Below are 24990 nucleotides of genomic sequence, written 5' to 3'. Positions count from 1 at the left end.
TCTACTAAAAAGTATATTAGTGTGCACAGTCCCACTAGCTGATTGTTCCTTGTTTTGATTCACCTTTGCCAATTTGCAAGTTGTGAAATGACATCCCATTTTACTTCCTTGCAAGGATTTTATTTGCAATTTTTGTTTAAATATTCATTAATGAAATTGGTCTGTATTTCTCTTTTATTATTTAATCTCTCCCTGGTTGGAGTATGAGGACCATATTTGACTCATAAAAGGACTTTGGTAGAAGGGCTTTTTGTTTCTATTTGAGAACAGTTTTACAAATACAGTTATTAAGAAAAAAATCACTTGTTTTGTTTTCTTATCCAAAGGTTGTCTTTTTGTTTTTCTTTGGCCCAGATTTATTTTTTTTTCTGAAACCTAATACTCCCCATATATTATACAAGTCTTGAATAACTAACTATGTAATCTCTGCTCTGCTTGATTTCTGACCATATGATCTCCCCTATGCATAAGTGAAATCTCTTGCTACTATAGTACAGTTCTCTCATTATAACTCTTTCCTACCTCCATCTGGGGGATGAATATAATCCTTTATATCCCCAAATCCCTCAAGATACATGGAAAGGCATAAAAATATTTAGCCTGAAACTGCATGTTTGATTTTGCTCTATCCTCGTTATCTAGATATTCAAACATCTGATTAGTCATGATAATCACTTAGCTTTAAATGCAATATTTTACTGTTAATGACCATTATTAAACATATATCCTCCACATCTTCTGTCAGCTGAGGCCACAGGGAATTGTGGGTTGGGGGAGGAAGAGAAGAAGAAGAAGGAGGAGAAGGAGAAGAAGAAAAGAGAAGAGAAGAAAGAGATCATATGTAGGACACACAAGCATTATGGACAATGCACTCACAACCAGACTCACAGCAAAGCAACAAGTGAAACAGAATTAAGGTAGTGGCATCCAGGTAGGAGGTTAAAAATTCAGTTGATATAGGAAGAGTAGAGGTTATAGTGCCAGAAACAAGGGCTAAAGTAGCTTTCTCCTTCAGTTTGGAAAGTCCTGGATGCCTATAGAAGGACATGAATGGAAAAACCTGGTATGAGTGAGAACTGAAAGCAAGGTGCTGGGCAGTTCTCAACACCCATATATGGAACCTGGCTTCCAATAGAGTTTTAGGGGGTTTGCATGCTGCTGTATTTGCGGAAGTGACTCTTAATTGTTGGAAAGCATGCTGAGGTGACACCTAGTACTTGTGTAAAGGGGTAGGGTTGGTATGGAAGCTTCGCTTCTTGGGAGATTCTAGAGCCTCTTCAGGAGAGATGGTGAAGAGAAAAAGACTTTGGAAGTTGCAAAAATACAGGAGAAGCAGGCTGCTCAACATGCTCCTGATTTCCGCTTGCCTTCCTAGAGACTTTGGACAATTGTGCCCTATCCCTTTATCTAAGCTAAAGTCTCATCTCACTTTTGGCTAAAGAATTCATTCACTCTTCTATGTATGTGTTTTGTTTTGTTCTGGTATGCTCTCATCTATAAGCCTTCTCCAGTTTCTGTTTGCTTGAATAAATGGACTTACTCACAATTCATTATTTCTGATCGCATTTTATGTAAACAGTGAAGAGGATAAGCTGGCAAGTGTAAGTTAAAGGCGACCTTCCCCCTTGAAAGTACTAGATAAGTGGTATTCTTTCTGAATCTGCCAAATCATATCCCTAGACCAGAGATATTTAAGGTAGGTTAGATACAGAGACAGCATACTGCGTGAACAGAATGCTAACTGGGTGAAATTGGCCCTCCTCTCCGTGAGACTCAGATAACTCCTTAGTTCTTAATTACTACAACATTTTTACCTGCATCCATAGTGGGAGTTTTCACACCTACATTTCCCTATAATGTGGGAATTCAAGATCTTTTGTTTAATCCCATAAATGTGGAAAAAAGAATAACAACTCCAACTTGTCTCTCATCAATTACATGCTTTTAATGACACAATCCACAGACATGGTGCCTACATTTCCTCTCCTCTTACTCTCTTTTAAATTCTTACTCTTGTCCAAACTTTCTTAGACCTCATCATTAAGTTGAAATTACTCTCTCTCAAGTTTAGAATAATCTCTTAGTTGCTGAATCAAATGGCCATTTCCAATTTTGATCTTCTTTGACTTCTCTGCTGCATTTTTTTGGGGGGTGAGGCAATCAGGATTAAGTGACTTGCCCAGGTCACACAGCTAGTAAGTGTATGAAGCTGGATTTAAACTTAGGTTCTCCTGACTCCAGGGCTGGTGCTTTATCCCCCGTACCACCTCGCAGACCCATTTCTGCAGCATTTAACATCCTCTCTTCCCGGACACTTCTGCCTTTCTGTTGTTGTGACTCCCTCCCTCCCATCCATCTGACTGCTCCTTCTCAGTTTCATTTGCTGGTTATTCATTCATATTGTGTCCACTTGCAGTGGGTTATGTTCCCACAAGACCTGGGCCCCATTATCTTTTTGCTCTGTAGTGTCTGTCCTGGTGATCTCATCAGCTCCCTTGAGTTCAATGATCACTCCTATGCAGATGATTCTCAGATTTATATATCTAGACCTAATCTATCTCCTGAGCTTCAGTCACATTTCTCTATCTCTTGGACATCTCAAACTGGATATCCCAGAGGCATTTCAATAAGTCCAAGTCAGAACTCATTATTCTTTCCCCAAACCTTAATCCTTTCTGAACTTCCATGTGGCATCATCATTCACTCATTCATCTAGGCCAGTGGTGTCAAAACCAAATACAATTATCCCTTCCACATCATGGAGGTCAGAGGTATGGTACCCTGCAATCTGGAAAATCTGCATAAAATTTTTAGCCCTCCTTCATACCAGAGAAGAAGTCTGAATTATTATTTTATTAAAAGATAAAATATGTATATATCATATGATACTTTGTATATTATGCATTTCTGAGTTTCTAAACTTTTTCTGTAGGTCAGCATGTGAAAGAAAAGTAACTGAAATCTGGATAATGAAATATTTGGAATATTAGTCAATAAACTTTTATTAAGCACTTATATTCTATATAGAATAAATAATAAATAAAAGGCTTAATAAAAGTTTATTGACTAATATTCCAAATATTTCTGAATATAGTAAATGCTTAATAAAAGTTTACTAATATTCCTAATATTTCTGACATACTATAAGTCACAAAATTCCTTAATAAATTGAAAATAGTATTACATATTATTTAAAAATGAAAATTATGGGGGAGTCACAGGGAGATTTAGACAGTTGTCTTGGGTTACTCCAGCCTCAAAAGAACTTGGAGAGGTGATTATTTAGCTTAGCCTGACTGTTCTTAAAGAAATCTCAGATAGATACCTTTTTCTTCTAACTCTTCAGAGAAGGGCATCCCCAAAGTCCCGTAATAATGCTTTGTGGTACCTCCCAGCAGGTATTTTCTTAATCTCTCAGAACTTCCTTTATTGTGTCCTCCCTGGATACAGGGAACACCTGCATACCATATGCATACACTATGCTTTGGGAAATTGAACAATTCGACCAATATAAATAGCTAGCCAGTATAATTTAAGTCAAAACACTCCGGTTTTTTTTACTCTCCATTTTATTTGAACCAGCTGTACTATTTCTAAAAAAATTTCCCCCCAAAAGTGCATGCAAACATGTTTGTTTTATTGGCTTCTTGGTAATAGCTATTATAAAACTTAAATTTCAAGTAATGGATTAAAAAAAATCACTTCCATCCTAAGCATCTCCATTTTCTCAGCTTCTTACAAACAATTGCTCTACTTCTTCCCTTCCCACTCTGAAAAGGACAACAACATAATCCTTGTGGAATCAGGCAGGGGAGAATATTCCCTTTTTTCAGTCAGATTTATGCCCGAAAGAGAACTGTTCATTTGGAGTCAGGGGCCCCTGTGGCCTTTAGCTTACACAGCTTTTCATGTGGCTTTTTTTTAATGCTTAGGAAACTGACAGAGCAAAGAGACAAAATTCAGAACTTCCTCTCAAAATGCAAACTTTTGCCTGTACATCACGTAGACTGTTCATTTGATTTTATACTTAACTATATACTGCTTAGGATTCTGCAATTGTGTTTGTGAACATTTATAATTTCTCCAGTATGACTATAATAATAATAGTTGACAATTACGTAGTGTTTAATTTGCATAATGGCAAGACAGCATTATTCCTCTGGGTTTCCAATCTTCCCGCTCCTAAAACCCCGAAGGCCTTTTTTTCCCTCTTCTTAAAACAATCATGTTCTCCTGAAAGTGAACTATTGGGCTCAGCAGTACCTGGATCTTCTCTATCTCCTTTCCCGGTATGATTTCAAACTTTTTTTTTAAAGTACATCATATTTGCAAGTCACCCAACTACCCAGGAAACAGTTTCTAATTATTCCATAAAGTCAAAACAATTCTGAGGAGGCCAACTATTACAATACAACAATGTATCTTAGGAAGTTAGACTCGTAAACAGAGAGATTAAGTTACTTTGGTAAAGAGACAGTTCCAAAATGAGTACTTAAAATCATCATCTCTAGCTTCCCTGCATTTTTTACAAGTGGTTCTCCACACATGGAATACACTCCCTTTCTTCCTCAGCTTTGTAGATTCCTCAGCTTCCTCCAAAGTTTCCTTTTTGCATTCTATTCAGTTGTTTGCATTTTCCATCCTCTCTCTCTCGAGATTACTGTGTATTTATTTACTTGTGCACACACCTGAAATAAAATGTAAGCTCCTGGAGGGAAGGGACTTTATTTCATTTATGCTCCTTTCCCCTACACATTTAGCACAGTAACTTGCACACAGTAGGTGCTTAATAACTATTTGCTGACTTGAAAGTGACTGAGTTGGATTTCTTACAACTCATTTCAAGTTCTCTTTTACCAGGGATGTATAAATAAAACTAGGGTGAGGCTTAGTCCCTAAAGGTCAGTAACAACCTCCATTGATTAAAGGGAAAGCAAACAGATGAAGCAAGAGTGAGAGAAGGGAAATGGAAGAAATCTCAGACTCAGCAATGAAGATAAAACATCTAAAATTCCTGCACATGTCTGCACAAGAAAGATTCAAAGGATATGTGTAGACTGTTGTTTTGTTTTGTTTTGTTTTTATCTCTGTAGTCTAATCATGATGTGACAGACAGGTACTCCATCTAGAGTCTAATCCAAAGGCCTCTACATCTTGCCCACTGTCTACCCATTTATGAGGGCTCTCAAGCTTCTCTGGGAGCTAAGGTTAAATACTCAAACACTGAAACTGTTAATACAAGCATATTAATGTCAAGTAATTGAACAGAAGAGGTAAAAAGACATTTCCATTAACTTGAACCATATGAGTCAAATAAGGTAGGTTAAAACTCAATTTTAAAACTTTAATATTATATATTAGACATATATAAACTAATTTAAATATGTGGGTACTCTCAATGTGTTATAATGAGTTGACATACTATTGGAGAAACCATTAGTTTCACTACTGAAACACAAATATGTTGTTATTCTCACTATATATTGGCATTCTCACTATAAGTAAAAACAACAGACGAAGTGATGTTTCTAGGTTCTCCTAGGAGAGCAGGATAAAGAAATTGTCAGTGACTCCAAAGGCAATAGGTAATAGCATTTAATAGCACTGGTTATCTCATCTTCTAGGTACTTGTGATGAATGTAAGCAAAGAGACCAACCACCATGAAGATAACTGAAACTTATTTTCCAGCGTCTGCTGTAGAAGATAAAGAAGTAAAACAATTCTGTTAATGGCTAGGTGGAGCACTGGATAGACTGATGCCATTGGAGTTCAGATGATCAGAGTTCAAATCCCAACCCAGGTTACTAGTTGAATGAGCCTGTTTGCCTCATCATCTGTTAAATGAGCTGCAGAAGGAAATGACAAACCACTCCAGTACCTTTGCCAAGAAAACTCCAAACGGGGTCACAAAGAGTTGGACATGATTGAAAATGATTGAACACATTGAACATTAGGTCCTTGGTAAGATTCTCCAAAGTACTTCACCTTATCACTTCATACTCTGTGACTTCAAGCCAAAAGTAGACATAAGAGAAGAGTATTTGACCTTTTTTAGATCTTAGTTTCTCTGTCTGTACAATAAAAAGGTGTCCCTTTCAGCTCTAGCCCTATGTTCATGTCGTTGGCAAAACAAAATGTTTGTAGACTTCTTAGAAACCTTACATTTATACATGATAAATACTTTTTTCAAGAATAGAGTTGGAAAATATTAGTCATATACACTGAATAATATTTTTAAATATGAAATGGACTATATCTACATAGATTGGAAACAAGTGGTTACCAAATGTTGCAATAATTTCAGCATCAGCTGAAAGAGTATGGTTAGATTATCTACTGATTAGAGCATGATCAAAGTAAATGCCGAATTCAAAGAAAGGATAGTGATGAAAAGACGACAAAGGTTATAATTATAGTATCTCCAACCTGAATTATTTATGCAAGTTGTTGATTATGAAAAATGGGAAGTCACTAATTTTATCATTATTTGTTACAGAAGTTTAATAGATGTCAAACAATTGTCAAAATGAGGATACCAAAAGAGATTAGAAACTACTTCAGATCAATACGATATCCAAGGTAAACACTAGTGTAGAGTTTAAGTTCATTTGCAAAACATGAAAGAAGATAAGAGAAGATTGAAAACAGTATTATTTCACAAAATAGCAAAAAGCAGTTGAGCAGAAAACCAATATGTAGAAAATTTTGGAATGAAATTCATCTCAATCACTTTGAGGTATTTTGTAGATTAAATCAGAAGGAAAACACTGAATACTTATGAAATGGAATGAATCTCAGATTTGTACAATGATCTAATACCAGTTTTGAAAATGCAACCACTCTATTCAGGCTTTGCCATCTGATGTACTAGGTAGAGTGGCAATGGCAGTTAAGGAAACAAAGCTGGGAAGAGCAGGTATGTCTGATCAAGTACACATAGAGAAGAAACTCATGCCTATATTGGCATAATTTTAAAGACACTTAGGTATTGATTTTGAAAAAAGTTTCAAGGAACATTTGATTTTAAAAAATATATATACTTTATTGATATATTTTAATGGCCAGAATTTGATTTTTGTTTGTACTTTTATAAATAAAAGATTAATGAGAGAAACAGAATTAGTTAGAAACAATGAAATGATGAAAAGACATCAGCAAGTACTATTCATGTGCCTACTTTCTCATCTTTATAAAAATCTTTGTGAGAATGATTTATGCACATATCAAAATAAAATGATAAAAGTGTGGTAAGAGAGCAAGAAAGTTTTTGTTGACAATTCTCTATAGCAGACCACAAACAGACCATAGTATCACAAATGATTGACACCTACAGAGAACAGAAAGGTATTTTTTTTGTCTATTATTTAGAGCAGAGAAGTATATAGGACTAAAGGCTGTCCTCAAACAAAGGATCTCACATGCACTTATTAAAACTATACAAGTTTATGTGACAGGATAAAACTAGGAGACACATGCTCACTTGAGGTCATGAACAGTATCTTGCATGGAGTTTAGAGAGTTTTTATGTATACATGATGAGGTTCTTCAAAGCCTCCTCAGTGAAATCCATAATCAACCACATGGAAAAGCAAAGTGTGTATTTCCCAGATTATTACATGCAGTTGGATGGGAAGTGCATTAAATGAGGAGAAAAGTTGAAGTTGTTTTTGCCCCCCAATATATTCATGTTGGAGTCTCAGAATTTATTATTGGGAAGAAATTGGTTTGGATCACATTTTGGGCTTTAAGCAGTGCTATCAATGATCTTAAACTCATTAGTGACACAATATCCCATATCTTTGATATCAACATTATCACGGTAATACTATATGATTATCTAAATCATGTAGCACATAACAATCACAATTATTAGGGACCCAAGGGGCAACAGAAGCCCCATGGACAGTGTATATAGGCTGCAGAATATTACCATTAAAGACTTGCATTCAAGAAGTAGTGTAAAGGACATCTGCCTGGAAAAGGAGGTATACTGCTCATGCAGTGAGAGTGAGATAACACACAGGCAGCTCATATGATACATTGATTCCCTCAAGATACAGGAACCAGTGAAAGACTTTCAGTGCTTTAGGTGGTTCTAAGTGAAAAATTTATAAAACTATATGGGTAAGAATAATACAGGATGGGAAGACATGGGGATGTGGAAAGATTTGCATTATATACCCCCATTGATATATCTATGTATCTACGTAAGCTCATTGGGGGCAGTGACTGTGTCCTATCTTGGCATTCTCCATAAAATTTCTTGTACATAATAAGTGATGATAATAAGAATAATACTTATTCAACATTTTTGGATCTGTGATTTCATTAATACTTCCTACACTGATGTAGATGATAGCTTTTTTTTTAAAAGTCTTCATGGATTCCTGTGGCCAAGATAAGTCAGCACCTATTGGCTGATCATCTGATTATGAATTTCTCCATATTTAGCTTGGATGGTCCTTGGGCAATCAGTCAATCAATAAACATCTATTAAGCACCTACTATGTGCCAGTCACTATGCTAAATGTAGGGCTACAAAAAGAGGCAAAAGACAGTTCCTGGCCCCAAGGAGCAATGCAACAGGGAAGGCAACAAACAAACCAATACACTATGTTCAAACAAGCTATACAGACAATAAACAGGAAATAATTAAAACAGGAAAGGTACTAAAACTAACAATGGTTGGGAAAAGCTTCTTGTAGAAAATGAGATTTTTGTTGTGTTCATCCTTCATTTTTGAAGAAGACCATGACATCAGAAATGATGACATGCCTTGCACTTGACTTTGTTTTGAGGGAGGGAGGGCTGTGCAGGTCACCAGCCTCACTTCTCCTCCTGAGCCATCTGGATCCAGTGACCAGATATTCGTAAAGGTGACTAGAGACGGCCCAGGATGCAATGGGAGACCTTGGCCTTTCTCGGCTAAGGCCTATTCAGATACTCACTTAGAGTGAGGTAACACCCATTCAGTGAATTTTTTGATCTTTAGTTGGGACTTAAAAGAAGCAGGGAAGTAGGGAGATAGAGATGAGGAGGGAGAGCATTTCAAGGCATGAGGAATAGTCAGAAAAAAATACCCAGAGTTGAGAAGTGGACTGTATTGTTTGTGGAAGAGCAAAGAGGCCAATGTCACTGGACCAAAGGATACGTGGTGGTGAGTAAGGTATAAGAAGACTGGAAAGATTGAAGGGCACTGTTATGAAGGGCTCTGAGTATAAGCAGAGGATTTTTGTATTTGATCCTGGTGGCAACAGGGATCCACTGGAGTTTATTGAATAGGGGAGTGGGTGACATGGTCAGATGTACACTTTAGGAAAATCACTTTGACAGCTGAAGGGAAGATGAGTTGGGGTGGAGAGAGACTTGAGACAGGCAGACAACAGCAGGCTAGGGTAATAATTCAGAAGTGAGGTAATGAGGGTTTGTACTAGAGTGGTGGCAGTGTTAGAGGAGAGATAGTGGCATATTTGAGAGTTGAGAGACCTAGTCCATCACTAGGGCCTCATTTAAGTCTTTCCATGTAAGCAGTCTATCCTCATGCTTTTTTGCCATTGATACAGTCTTCAAAAACCTATGGTTATCTCCATGTGAAAAGGAAGTATTAGGATGTCACTTTTGTGGAAGAATAACCAAAAATAAGACTAAGACTTCACATTTACAAAATACTTCACAATTCACAAAGTTGTAAATTCAAAAAAATTCGAAAATGTTGCTCACAATAGTCTTGTGGATTGTGGACTGGATAGGACAAGCATTACTATCTTCATTTCACAGGGAAAGAAACTGAAGCCCTGAGAAATTATGTGATTAGTCCAGTCACATAGTAAGTAAATGTCAAAGTCAGATGTCAAATCCAGGGCTTTGATTCCAAGTCTAGAGTTATTTCCACTTTATATCCCTGAATCTCAACCCCATTTCACAATAGATAAATATAGGTAGATTATAAGGATACTTGATGTACCATCATCCTTTCTAGAAATATAGTGAACTGAACAACCCCATTCATAGACTAGATCTTGAAGACCTTTCCACATAGGTCACCCCCCCCCCCCCATCCCCAAGTCAAAAGCTTCCTTGGTTGCAATGCATAAAGGGTTATCATTTCACGAAGAGCAAGTTATCACTCTTGATATTACTCTTGGTCCTACTGGAAATAATTTATTTTATTAAAACTTGTCATTTCAGTGTTAAGTACGTCGTACATCTTGTCTTTGGGGAAATAAAGTATGCTGAACTTTCTTCTAATCTCTAGAATTAGTGACAAAGCATCATCTTACCCCATCATACCAATTAAATAAAAATGTAGTAAGTGATTCAGAAATATAGCCCACCCCCACCCCTACTGGTTCAATTCTTAATTGCATGGCAAGTTTTGCTTCTGGAGATTTTAAGTAAGTGCAAGCACGGTCACTTGACTAAAAATAGTTCAGCTGGTGCAGACACGTCATTTGCTCTTTACAGATCCTGTATGTTTCCTTTTATGTCTCAAGACTTCCAATTCCAACTTTGTAATTTGTCCTGTTTCATTAAGTCCTTTAAAAAAAAAAAACCAATGAACTGAAAGACTTTACGTCCCTTTGCCTCTAAAGGATAAATATGTTGCATTCCTATGTGTTGTTTTCACATTCTTCCAAGGGATGAAGAGGAAGACAGTAAAGACGAGCAGAGTGGGAGAGCAACAGCATAAGGAAGAAAAATCTCTAAATTATTTAGGATGTATCTATACAAGAAAAAGAGAGGCAATGTCGTGGGGAGAAGGCCAGCTTTGAAGTCAGGAGTAGCTGTGTATACATATATTAAATATATAATCTGCACATATACATATGCCTTTTTATATCTAATGGTAGATATTTCTAGGGTTGGGGGGAGGGAAGAAAAAAGAAATCTACATGATTACATTATATAATTATTATATACTTAAAAGGAAAAGCAAGTTGTGTATAATACATTTGCAGTTTGATGTGCAACTATCTTTAAAAAAATCATACTATATTATGGAAATGCTTGTTTTATTCATAAATTAAAAATAAAATTAAAAAAATAAAAATAATAAATCTGGTCTCTGGCCTGTGTAGACTGTGTGACTCTGGGCAAATCACTTAATTTCTCTGCTACCTTTCCACGGCAGCTCTCTAGTTAGAGTTTTGAAGCAGCATTTTTAGTGTAAGTGGCAAAGACACCAACCTGCATTGGCAGAGAGAATTTCTTTACCTGAGATTTCCCTAGATCAATGAAACCACAGGTCCAGGGGAGTCAGACAGAGAAATTCAATCCTAAATCTACCACTAGCTGTTGAACTCTCCTACCTTTGAAGAGTGACTGGCCCATAGTAAGCATTTAATAAATGCTCCTGCCTACCTCATTGAATATTATAAAGCTCAAATAGTTGTACTGTAGTGAAAAGGGCACTGGATTTGGTCCCAAAATGCTATTTACTAGTTGTGTGACTAGAAAACAAAAGCTTCTTGAGGACAGAGAGTTTTTCACTGTCTTTATGTCCCCTGGTCTCTTGCACATAGTACACATTTAATACAATTTGCTGGACTGATCTAGATTTTGCTTCAGTTTCCTCAGCTTTAAAATGGGGCTGATATGTTGTAACTCCACATTTATATACTATCTTACAAAGCACTTCCTGTACATCAATCACTCTTATTACATGTAAACTGGTGACATGGTATAATCGATTTAAAAAAAGGACCTGAGGCTAGGAGATCTGAACATGAGCCTCGGCTAGTAGTTTCTGGCTTTATTTAATAATACCTGTACTACCTGTCTCAAAAAGTTGTTACAAGCCAGCTATTTTGTGAGCCCTAAAATGCTGTAAATATGAGAGCTTCTAGTGTTATGGCGCACTGAATACAACAAAGCATGTAATTATAAATTAATAAGTATAATAAAGATGTCATTTATGAGTTCATATAACCAAATAGTCTGAAGTTTTGAAAAAAACCTTTGTTCATATGCCAAGCACACATATGTGCATAAGGAGAACCACCCTGGTGAATGTACTGCTCTCATAGCTCTTGGTTAGGGAGGTTCATTTTAGCCAAATCTCTGAGGCAATCACTAATGAAACTAATATGGAAGAGCTAAGAAGTGCAAATGAATATTTCCATTCTTTCTACTATCCAAAAGCTGCCCTATGAGAAGTTTCTGCTATTGGCCAGATAAGATGTCCAGCAGAAAAGCACGTTTAACAACTATTTACAATATTAATCTGAGATTCATGGATTAGCAAAATCTTTGTGGTTCTTGTTACCTTAATGCGTCAACGTGATTTCTTGGGCCTATGACCCCCTTAGTGAAAATACAAGCTTGTTCCACTCTTTAAGAGCAAATGAACAATTCTTGAATGTCCTGTGGGGCGTGACATACTGCTACTGGAATTAAACTCAAAATACATGAGTCAGACCGACTGATGATGGATTGTACCTTTCATGGTGAAAACATTCAAATGATAATTAGATGACTTCAGGAGAGTGGAATAGGAGACAAATCAGACGGGATGGGTAAAAGAAAGCTGTAAGGATGAACGTACACAAGCAAAAGGAAGCAGAAAATTGAGAGAATATTTTGTCATTGAAGGAAAACAATTCAACCCTTTCGACAGCTTTCTTCAATAGTGAAGAGAGCTGATCGAATCTACTTATAACAGGCAGTGAACACTGGGACTGGCATGACTAGATCTGGCATTTCCACTTATTACCCATATGACTATGATCTGAGCCTCAGTTTCCTAATTTGTAAAATGGGGATACAATTCCTATATTACTTGCCTCATGGGCTGTTGAAGATCAAATGAGCTCATATATATATAACATCACTTTTTAAACTGTAAAGGGCATGTGTATGGCTTTTTATGTTACTGGGCATGTGTATGTGTATGGGTGTTCAAATAAAAAGGACTAACTTTTATTGACCCTTTACAAAGAGAAAAATTAAGAATAAATATGTTAAAACAGAAATATCTAAAAGAGAAATTGTACAGTCCAACAAGGCTATCCACCCCATTCTGTTTGAGAGGTGACTAATAAAAACTGCCAGTTCTTACATCTTTATCTAAATACAAGAGAACAAACATCTGTTACGGCAGAAACATGGTATATAAATGTCATGGTGTATAAAGGTAGTGTAGTTATCATGGCAGATATACACGATTTAGAATTAGGAAAGACCTGGGCTTGTATCCTTATATTTAATAGCTTATGTGACCTTGGGCAAGTCACTTAACTGAACTTAACCTCAATTTCCTCATCTGTAAAATGAGGATAATTGTACTTATCCCTTCCTATCTCTTGGATTCCTTCAAGGGAGCCTGAAGTCTTTTTCTTTCATTATGGGAAAGTCTGTTCCTTAAAAGTTTGCTTACCTTTTTATTGTTCTGTATGTTTACTTTGTGTCTTTATCACCAGTTGTAAGCACAAGTACTTTCTAGACAGGGCATACTTATTAGGAATGCAGTTAAAAGAAGCTGATTGAGAGGGATCATCTCAGGAGAAGGGAGAGTGAAATGTAAAATTAAGAAAGAGAATTACAGGCTCTTTTGTTACCATTTCCCAAAGCTGAATGAGAATGTTTGTACCAAGAAATCCATCTAAGCAATGAGTTAGTAACAGGGTGAGGGTGAATAAGACTGGCTGACAAAATGATCACCATAGCATACCCTCACTGCAACAGAGGGAAAGGGCTTGGCCATATTGAAGTCCTATAGAAATGTGAATCTATCTACTGACTCCTTTCAAGCCACAATAGTAATTAAAATATTTTGGGGCATTCATTTCTATTGATAAAGGCATTTGAATGTAATATATATCTTTTCTTTTTTAGGTCACTTTTTCCTCAGATTTATTATTCTTTCTGGTAAATCTGAACTACTGAGGCATTATTACAAAATTCATTTAGACAGAAATATTAGTCATTCCTAGTTTCATTATAGAAAGCCAGTACCTGTTTTGTACATATAGCATATTCTTTCTTTTTTGCTTCATTTCAAAAGATTTTTAATGTTGCTTTATCAAGTTTGAAAAAGGGAAGTATACACTTTCATAAATATAGCTCTTTAAAAGGAAAAACAAGTCATATATAATAGATTTACAATTTCATGTGCAATCATCTTTTAAAAAGTTATACTGTTATAAAAATGATTTTTATTCTGTAAATTAAATTAAAATTAAAAAAAATAAGTGCAATTCTTGGGCTGCTGTTTTTTCAAATCAAAAGATCAGGGCTGATAAACACAGTATGTCAGAAATGAAATATGTTGTTTCCATGGCCAAGTTAATGACTAAGGCTCCATAAGAAGAATCACCTTTTCCCACGCTATCTTAATGTACGTATTGGTTTCATATTGTTTTATTACAGCTAATTTTCCAACTAGACTTTAACCTCCATAAGGACAGGGACTATCTCCTACCTAAACTTGTGTCTCTCTTCATACCCAGCACAATCTATTAGGCACATATAGTGAGTCTTTAATGTTTCATAAATGAATGGTTGCTTTGTTCCTATTAGGTCAGCAAACCTCTCAGAATTAGGGTGTCAGATTGCTGACCTTTGCTTTCCAGACTTGTCATTAGAAACGGGGATAAGGCATTATCTAGAATAGGTAAGTAACAGCTAATAAACTTTCCCTGCTCAAAAATAAATCCCCTAGTGTTCCACTAATTAGATATTTATTTGGGCTCAGGAGCCCCTCTTTTAAAGTACAAATATTTTCTGGAACAATTAAGTCCATCATAAATAAGTTACTATGAGCTAGCTGCCAACAGTATTGGTTGTCACTATTGGGTAGGGGTGGTGGAAAGATTAGATTACAGAATAATAGGAACCAGTCCCAGCTCTGCCACTTAGTAATACTATAAGGTTGGGAAAGTCACCTCAGTTTTGAATCTGTCAAATGGGGATAAAAATAGTTACCCTACCTATTTCAAATGGTAGTTGTGAGAATAATAAATGAAATAATGTATGTTAAGTGATATAAAAATGTTAGATATTACCACTTTAATTAGACAACTCAGTTTAACACTTGGTTAAAACAAGCTCATTGTGGAAATGTGACTTTTGACAGGGCTATATTCTCTTTAAGGGCATCTAGGTTGCTTGGTGGATAGAGTGCCCAGCCTGGAGTCATGAAGACATTTTCCTGAGTTCAAATTTGGCCTCAGATACTAGCTTTGGGACCCTGGGCAAGTCACTTAACCCTGTTTGCCTCAGTTTCCTCATCTGTAGAATGAGCTAGAAAAGGAAATGGCAAACAACTCCAGTACCTTTGCCAAGAAAACCCCAAATGGGATCATGAAGAACTGGAAATCACTGAAACATACAATATTCTCTTAAATTATTCTTCTGTCTTGTCTATTTCATCTGTCCTAATCATTTGGTTCTTAGTTTCTTACAAATACTCAGAGATCCTCTCATCCAGAAAGAATTCTCACTTGACCCTGACTTTTTTTTAAACTATCATCCCATATTTCTCCTTTTCATTGCCAAATCCCCAGAAAAACTCATCTACATTCACTGCCTCCATCTCCTCATCTCATCCCTTGCAATCTGGATTCAGGTGCTATCATTAAAGTGAAATTATTCTCTTTGGGATTGCAAACCATTTTTAACTGCTAAATCTATTGGCCTTTTCTCAGTCCTCTCTCATCCTACTTGATTTTTCAGAATGACATTTTTGGTCACCCTTCCTTTTCTCTATCACCTAGCTCCCATTCTCTATTATCTTTACTCCTCCCTTGGCTTCTGTGACAGTTTTCTTCAGTGCCCCTTTCTCTGTCTATCTATGCTTTCTCAGTCTCCTGCCCCTTAAGTGGAACTGTGCTCCAAGACTCTATACTGGGCTCTTTTCTTCCTCTTGGGTGAATTCATCTGCTACATTAGATTTAGTTATCATCACTATATAGATGACTTCCATCCAGCCCTAATCTATCTCCTGATCTCCAGTTCTCCATTGCTAACTTCCTGTTGGGAACCTGTCCCTCAATGTCCCATCAGCATTTGAAACTAAAATGTAACTCATTTTTTTCTTCCCCGTACCAAACCTTAGGCTTCCTCCAAACTCAGGTTTGCAACTACAATCATCTTTGACTCTTCTGTCATATTCAACCATCACCCTCATCAGTTTCCAAATGTTACCAACTTTCATAACATCTCAGCATCCATCCTGTTCTGCACACTCTCAAGATTCTATCCTGGTGCAGACCTCTATCAGCCTGTGTCTACACTATTACAAAAGTCTTCAACTTCCAGTCTCTCCTCTTCTTAATCCATTTTCCACCCAACTGCCAAAATAACTTTCCCAAGGACAGGTCTGGTCATGTAATTTCCCTGTTTTAAAATCTTTACTGGCTCACAATTTCCCCTAGAATAAAATACAAACTCTTCAGTCTAACATTTAAACTTCCAATCTAATTGGTCACAAAGCTATTTACCCAACTTGGCAATTTCAATCCCTATCTCAGTACTCTTGGCCAATCTATGCTAAATGCCTGAATTATGCTTTCTCCTCACATCTCTAGGAATCTTCTGTTTCCTTTAAGTCTTTGTTTAGGTGCTATTTCCTATGCAAAGTTTTTCTTGAATATCTAGACATAAGTTCTTTCTGCCTTTTCAGAACGTTAAGTACTTATTTATCATAAATCACTGTATCCTCTCTCCCAGCACATTAATTCAGTAAACATTTGTTAAGGACCTACTTTACGTAAGGCCCTGTGCTGTAAAATGAACTGATCATGCAGGACCATTTTGTTTTTGTCTTGATTTTTTTTGTTCTTGCATTAGGATAGGGTTTATTAAGTACCTACCATGTTCCAGGTACAGTGCTAAATGCTTTACAAATATTATCTCATTTGATCCTCACAACAACCCTAGATGCTATTTTTATCTCCATTTTACAGTTGGGGATGCTGAGGCTGACAGAGGTTCAGTGACTTGCCTAGGGTCATATATCTAGCAAGTATCTGAGGCTAGATTTGAACTCAAGGCTTCCTGATTCCAGGAGCAGGTCTCTATCCACTGTGAAGCTAAGCTGAGAATGGGGTTGAAAAAGTTCAAGTGTGAGGGTACTAGACAACCACCTACCTTTTAAACTTATTTAAGGTTTAGCAAGACCTGCTGGTGAGCCATTATATATCATTTTGCCTCCATGTAAGATGTATAGGTATCCATACAGTAGAAGAATACTGTACCTCTAAGAACATATTGTAATAATGTATCACTCCCCCATTTTCTGAGATGGTCTCCCACTGAAACTCTGAAAGACCCTAAGGTTTCCTAGGGCATTCAACAGTGTGACAACACAGGACTGGTGAATTTACTCTATTTCAGGCCACAGGATTAGAAATGACCTGTTCATAGGACATGAACTCTATCAAAATGCTCATGGGGTTCTATTAACAAGGCATTGAATGTCTGTATGTCCAAGTCTTTCAGCAATGTCTTATGTGACATATGTGAAATGATATATTGAATCCTATAAATATGAAAACTTCTTTTCTTGATAAAGAAGGAAGAAATGAAGCAAGGAGTGGAAAGCTAGCCGACCACCTGAGCTGATATTTTGAGGCTTCTCATGCTCACAGACCTTTGAGGATTTCTTTTTTATTTCCTTTTTGAATAATCCAACCCAACAGAGGCAATGATTTTGTTAATCTGCACAGCTGTATTACCATGTAGACCAAAAATACATCTGGGGAAATTTTCGATTTTTCTGAGCACAACTGAAGAAACATAGGACCTGATTTCAGAAAACTGTGAACTTCACAAGAAACTTTGCGAAAGGGTGCAGGAGAATACTTACTATGCCACCCTAACCCCTAAAGAAAACAGGAAAGAATCTGAGATCAGTAATTTACATCTGTAGCAAAAGTTCCCTCTCCCAAACAAAAGAGACTCCTGTCCCTGCTCTCTTCCCATTGCCATAACCTCCCAAACAATGTTCTTGGAACTTAGTGGGGAAAGTGTGTCCTGTTATTACTGGCATTCTCTGGGACTTAAAACATCCTATTGCATCCCCTGTTAGAACACAGGATGGCTTCCTCTGGCCCTCCTTTAACCTGAACTCTTTCTCTCCCTCTGTCTTAACTCACCTAGGTGCTTGGGATCCAGAACCCAACCTCTATTTCCTTTTCTGGTCTCTGTGTTATTGCCTCTAATTTTGCCCCTCCTTCCCTTCTTGTTCCCATTCTATCATCCTTTGGATATCCTTTACTACCCAGAGTTCACGGTCTTAAATCCTTTAGCACTCTGAAACTCCTGGGGAAAAGGTCAAAGAGTATGAGATAGATAGCAGCTGGGAGTGCTGTCCAAGGGGACTTCCAAGTCAGCCCACAGAACCTTCTTTATTTGGGGGTGGGGGGAGGGGCGGGGCAGGAGGAATGGGATTGTTGGGAAATCTAGTCTAGAACATACTTTTGTCTTTTAATGTACTGTAATGAAATGAAGCTAAATCAGTTCAAACTGTTGAAACTGTTGCTGACATGAGAACATTAGCAAAATGAAAAGGAAAAACAAAACAATTGGTTTGGTTATATACAAGAATATTAATTAAAGTAATATAAGAGCTACTTACTATATATCTAATTTTATGATCATGCAGGGCAATAATAATTATGAATATCATTAAATATATTATCCCTATTTCTTAAAGTTTAGGTTATAACGTAAAATTTAATATCTCTGACTTAATTCATGTGGAAATTGTCATTTGCTCATACTGAGTGACCCCGGTTCATATTCTCCCAAAATGCTAGAGGTTTTCCTCTCAGTTTTTTATCTTACATTTAATGGGTACCACTGCATCTTTCAGTTGGTCCATTTGTTATCCATCACTCTCCTACATGACTAGGCCAATCCTTTTTTCAGATCATAGATTTCTTTTGTGATAATCTATATGCCAATTTTCTCATAAATATCTTTGGAAATATATTCCACCTACTTATGCCCACCAGATATACATCCCTCTATTCACTTACAGCTCAGGTGAATTTTGATTCTTTGGAGACTGTGGTGCTCTAATTTTTATAATCACACAGCATGTCTGGGAGAACATCTATATTAAAGGGACAGGCTTCTCTCCCAGGGAGCAGAGTGGGATCACTGAAAGGGCTGATTTCCTGAATGTCATCTGCTCTCTTTCATTTACGTATATTTAGCATTAACAGTGTGTTTCGTGTATGGTATGGTGGTTAACAGATATGGCTATCCATTCACAACTTTAAAAAAACTGAAGAGGAATTGAATGAACAGAGGAGCTCAGAGAATTACCAGGATAGTCTAACTAAATAATCTAAATACAAATAAGACTGACTTAGAAAACACTAGAATTTATATATCTAAATGAATTCTATCAATGAAAGTAGTCATTTGGGAAGGCTCATTACAACAAAGTTACTATTGCTCAAAATGGTTCTGAAATTCCTGAAGTATTACATTCAAAGTCAATTTCCAAATCCTACAAGGAAACCAGCCTCATTACTTAATAGGTAAATATCACTTCTTATTTTTTTTAAAAATTGTTATTCCATAGCTTGAGCTCTGCCTTAAAAGTTGGTTACATTTATAGCCTGTCTTTCTTTTTGCCAAGCACAATCTATGTTAACTAATGAAACATGGTTATCCATTCACAACTTAAAAAAATTAAAGGGAACATGAACCTCATTCATGAGATTTTGCTCCAAATAACTTTTAGCAATTTTGAAAAAATAATGGTTTAGAGAGCTTCAGGAGGATTGGGTTCAAATATCATCTAACACCCTTACTATCTTCATGACCACAGGCAGATCACTTAATTTCATTAAAACTCAGTTTCTTAATCTATAAAATTAGGATAATGACAGGTGTACAAATGTGAGGAAAGTCCTTTGTAAATCTTAAACCACTATAAAAACGTGAGTTGTACTAGTCCTAGAAAAACTAAATCAATTCTCAAAGGACAAAGATTTTTCACTACTGAAGATATTCAAAAGTCTTGGAAGGCAAAGTCGAGAGAGATTTCAAAAGTATCTTGAGCTATTAGTATCATTACTGAGTAGTCTTGCTGGGTGAAGCTTGAAGAACACAACTCTCATCTGTATATACAAGGGAACTCAGTGTACTATATAAAGTAGGCTTGCAGGAGACAAAAAATTTTTAAAAATTAAAAAAAAAACTTCTCCAACATATATTTGACTCTTTAAAACTAAGATTTTGGTTATAAAAACATTAGATACCTAATTGGTGATGATTTCACTTGGATTCTTAACATTTAGAAGGACTATTTTGGAATTACTTAGATAGCTTTATCTCTTTAAAGAGTAGTCTAAGAAAATCTGAATTGGTAAGTTTTTCTTTTTCTTGATGCTCTGCCTTATTGCGAACAGAGGTAAAAATCAGTCAGTTGAAGTAAGAGACACTTTAAAATTGGGATAGTTCTTTTTCAAATTTCCTCTTGTAACAACTAAATCTTCAAAAGCTTCAAGAAAGACCTTAATTGCAGGCAGTCATTTTTAAAAGTGCTTTCCTTGTTCATTCTCTTTCTTTCTCTTTAACTATCCCAGAAATATCAAAAGAGGTCTTGTACAGGAAAAAAAAAGTCACTAAAAGGCGATCCAGGTCTGAAAGTCAGGCAGTAGCATCTTGATTGTCTGTCTATAAACCTGGGGCTCTAAGCAAAACAAAACAAACCAAAAAAACCCACTCTCCTCTGATTGGTCAGTTCCTCCCAGACCTTCCACGTTAGGAAAGCTACCCTAGCATCTTTATTCCAGGGTCAGGGTTCCACTCCTGACTCTCCAGGGTATCTCTGCCATGCCACCAACCAAACAGCTTCTCTTTCTCACACTCCTTCAGATTCCTTTTATGTGTTATCTTCCACCATTAGAATTTAAGGGCAGGAACTGTCTTTTTGCCTAGCACAGTCCTTGGTTGACTTAAGTCCCCTAAATTTGTTGCCCTGAGACCTGAGTTTGAATGTTGCCTCAGGCATTTATTAGCTGTATGATCCTGGGCAAATCACTTCACCCCAGTCTGCCTCAGTTTCCCTATCTGTAAAATGATAGTAGTTCCTATATCCCAAGATTGTTGTGATGATAAACTGAGACAAATTTTTAAAATGCTTTGCAAACCTTAGAATGCTACCTAAATGCTAGCTATTATTATTATCAGGAGCTTAAAAGTTTTTCCTTACAAGAAGCCTAAATTGGCATTTTGCACCTATCTACTGTTCAGTAGTTCTGCTCCCAGGACCAAGCAGAATAAGTATATATAGTCTTTATAGAACATATATGTTTAAGTGGTGGTTTGTAAAGTGTAAAGAGATATACAAAAAATAATAGCTTACATTTATATGGCACTTTAACCTTAACGAAGCACTTTATTCGTTATTGCATCTGATTTTGTGGACTGGGTTGGGGGGAAGGGTGTTGAGGAAGTGGTTGCCCTGGAGTTCATCTCAACCTGTCTTTCCAGTCTTATTATTTACTACTTCCTTTTCTGTACTCTCTGGTCCAGCCAAACTGGCCTTCTCTCTGTGCCTTTGCAATGGTTGATGTACCTGAAAACAATCCCGCCTTGCCTCTGCCTCACAGAATTCCTTCATTTCCTTCAAGAGAAGCTTGATGCTTTGAGCAATTAGCATCATTACTAAGTAGTCTTGCTACGTGAAGCTTGAAGAACACAACCCTCATCTGTATATACAAGGGAACTCAGTGTACTATATAAAGTAGGCTTGCAGAATATAAAAAATAAAAAAAAATTTTAAAAACTTCTTAAACTCATGCTCATCTTGTCTCCACCAAGTCATTCCAGATTTCCCAAAATGCCAGTGCCTTCCCTCTCTAATCTGTATTTGCTATTTATTCTACAAGTACATTATGCATATATTCTATACATGTTTATGGGTTCTCTCCTTATTACACACTTGTACACTCCTCAAGGTCAGGGAATGTTTAACTTCTGTCTCTATGTCCCTAATGCCAGGCACAGAAGAGGTAAATAATAAATGCTTGCTGAATTCTTTAGAATGAAAATGGAATAACCAGCATAGATCGAGTCAGATTATCTTTTATGGGGATGAATTAGCTTAGAAACATGGCATAAATATGCAAGTCAGGAGGAAAGTAAGACACTGGTTTTGACCATTAAAACTCTAATTAAAATCCATAGGACCTTAAACCAGTTAATATAACTTTTTAATATATTTAACTTAATAATAGCCCAGGTATATTCCATTGTGGCTCTGGGAGAATTGTACTTTTAAAACTTGATAGTCCCATCTGAGTCTTCAGTATTATTTAAGAATAATGCTACCATATATCACTAATGATGTCACTCTAAGGGTCAGTGACCTGAATATAGTCAATCAAAGCCAGATCACTTTCCTCTGGTTTCTGGTAAATGTTCCTTTTCTTCTGTTCCTTTAAAACTACCTACATGAAATCTACTTAAGTGGGATGTTTTGGTTTCAGAGTGGGTGGGCGATTATCCTCCCTTGATATTACTTTAAAAAGATGTAAGAGATCTCCAGAAAGTCAACGCATCCCCATCCCTATTAGGATCAAACAACCAAAAGAACATTAACCTTCCGAGTGAATTCTTAACATTAACCAAGATGTGATTTAAAAAAAAAAATTCTAAATTACCCCCCCTCCAACTTGAAGTTCTTAATAAACCACAAAAAACAAGGTGATTCCTTTTATTCCTATGGGGAAATGACAAAATTCTGATCAACTGCTGATTCATAATTCCTATAATTATAGTACCAAATACACTCCATTTTGTGGAGGTAACAGGACTCATTTTTCTTTGGAGGTCTGGTTCTAATGACAGCTCATGTTTTAAAACACTTTATTGTTGATATATATCTATTAATACTGGTGTCTGTATTCAGCTACTGTGACATCCAATAAGAAGAAAGGGCCCCACAGGGCAGTGCCTGTGGTATGAGGCTGCTCCCTTCACATCAGCATCCCTGTATCAAGAGCATCCCGGCGGTGGGCTGTTCTTTCCTATCTTTCCTTCCATGCCACAGACGCTCTCCCTTCTTCAGTTTTTGTAAAGTGAGACGTCTCCTCAAGTCCTGTTTGGATGATAAACCCACCCCCGGTGCTTATCTCCTCTCTCGGGGGTGCGTGCTGTTACTCATCTCGCCTACAGATTTATTTGGGGGATTCTGGTATTCCTTATCAAGCTCCAACCGCTGCCCGCCAGAACCCCCGTAAAGTTAAAAGTTAGCAGATAAGCCAAGACAGCCCGGAGGCCCCAAACCGCAACGCGTCTCTTACCCAGCCTAGGCGCTCTGCGCCCCGGCCCTGCCAGAACTCCCCCAGCCCGAGTGCGTGTGCGTGTGCGTGAGTGTCGGTGTGTGAGGGGTGGGCGGGAAGGGCATGGAGATGCGGGGAAGCAAAGACGTGACCCAGATAAAGAAAGCAGGCGCTCTGCGCTGCGCCCCAGGGCGCCCGCTTCCCCGACACCCCCGACTGCAAACGTCAGTCCCGTCCCCATCCTCGCTCGGACCCAGGGCTGACCAGACCCACAACCGACGCCCACGGCTCCCCGCCCCCCCCGCCCTATTTGTTCACCTTCTCTGAAACCCCCCAGCCAAAAACATATGACCACGAAGGGCCTCTGCACGCAAGCACACCCATCCACGCGCACACACAAACACGCGTGCACACGCGCGCGCGCACACACGGCTCCAGCCCAGCCCGAGGTCCCTTTATCCACCTTACAGCCCTCCCTCGCAGCCCCTTCCCCAACCCCACCCAAAGAGGGCGGTTCGCGGGCCTTCGGGCCGCCGCCCACGCTGCTACCCCGACCCCGGTCTCCCCTCCCCTCCCTCTCCCCGCTCCCCAACTCCCTCCTTTCCCGAGCCTGGCTGGTGCTTAAATTACCTGTTTGGATGACCTGGAGTCTTTTCCTCCGCAATGAAAATGCGCGATCGGGCGCTCAATTCCCCCTCCTCCTCTCCCCTCCTCCCGCTGGCCGCTCCTCCTCCCGCTCCTCCTCCCTCCTCCCCGCCCCCTTCCCCCTCCCCTCCATGAGCGTCGCTGTCAGTCACTCAGCTCCCAGCGAGAGTGGCCGCCAGCCTCTGGGAGCTCCAAATAGAGACAAGCTGGAGAAGAGCAGGAGGAGCGAGGAGGAGGGACGGAGGGACGGAGGGACGAGCCGAAGCTGGGCACGGGGTTGGACGTCCAGGCGTGAGGGTGGAGTGGGTGGGAAGGAGGGTGGGGGATGTCTGGAGCAGGACGCAGGGGCACCCCGAAACAAACAAGCCCGTCACCCTGCGCTACCAAACGGTCATCCCACTTACTGCCTCAGTTGGGGAGAGGCGACGTGGCCAAGAGGTCCTTGGAAAGACTCAGAAGTCCCCCAGCTAAAGGTTAAGAGGCGCAGGAGGCGGAGCCACCCAGGACGGATGGGGAGGAGGAGTCTGTCTTCGGCTTTGCTTTGGAGACAAGGGTTTCCCCCTATTTAAGGGAAGGCTGAGTGTTCTTGGGAACACTTTTTAGGTTTATTATTTCAGGCCTGCTTGCTGAACGTCACTCAGGACACTTCACTGAACATGTGCCTCTGCACAGTCTGTCCCCTATCACTGCCTCTGTATCTTCACCATAAAGATTCCCAGCTCCTTTTTCCAGCTCTCTCCCCCACCGCTGTTTATTTACTTTTAAATCCATACTCCTATGTATGTTAGAATGTAGGCTCTTGAGCACCGGGGACCGTCAGTTTTTGTCTGTCTCCTAGCACAGTGTCCTGTTTAGTATGTCCCTAGTAAATGCCTGTTGATTGAAGGACTGTTTATGAATTGCCTTTGTGCAAGTCACTGTGCAGGGATTTGTAGTAGATAGACCAGGCAACATCCAAACCTTCAGGAAACCTACTGTTTATCAAGGGAACTATGAGATGCATGATCAATAACTATGTAATGAATATATGATAACTGTAATTCTTCAAAATTCAATAAGTATTTATTAAGCACATTGCTGTGTTTGTCCTTCATTCTC

General features: G+C 38.2%; 1 protein-coding gene across 1 annotated transcript in view; it reads right to left on the bottom strand.

The window, feature by feature from the left end:
* Positions 1-23991, bottom strand: part of CAP2 (cyclase associated actin cytoskeleton regulatory protein 2) — a 165567-nt gene extending 141576 nt beyond the window's left edge. The window contains exon 1 of the mRNA XM_072603923.1: positions 23878-23991. The gene's annotated coding sequence lies outside the window, so the exon portion shown is untranslated. The remainder of the gene's footprint in view (positions 1-23877) is intronic.
* Between the last annotated feature and the right edge of the window lie 999 nt (positions 23992-24990).

The sequence above is a fragment of the Notamacropus eugenii genome, chromosome 4 (genome assembly GCF_028372415.1).
Source record: "Notamacropus eugenii isolate mMacEug1 chromosome 4, mMacEug1.pri_v2, whole genome shotgun sequence".
Lineage (NCBI taxonomy): Eukaryota > Metazoa > Chordata > Mammalia > Diprotodontia > Macropodidae > Notamacropus > Notamacropus eugenii.
The sequence above is the reverse complement of the archived record's forward strand: the minus strand, read 5'-3'. Positions and strand labels throughout refer to the sequence as shown.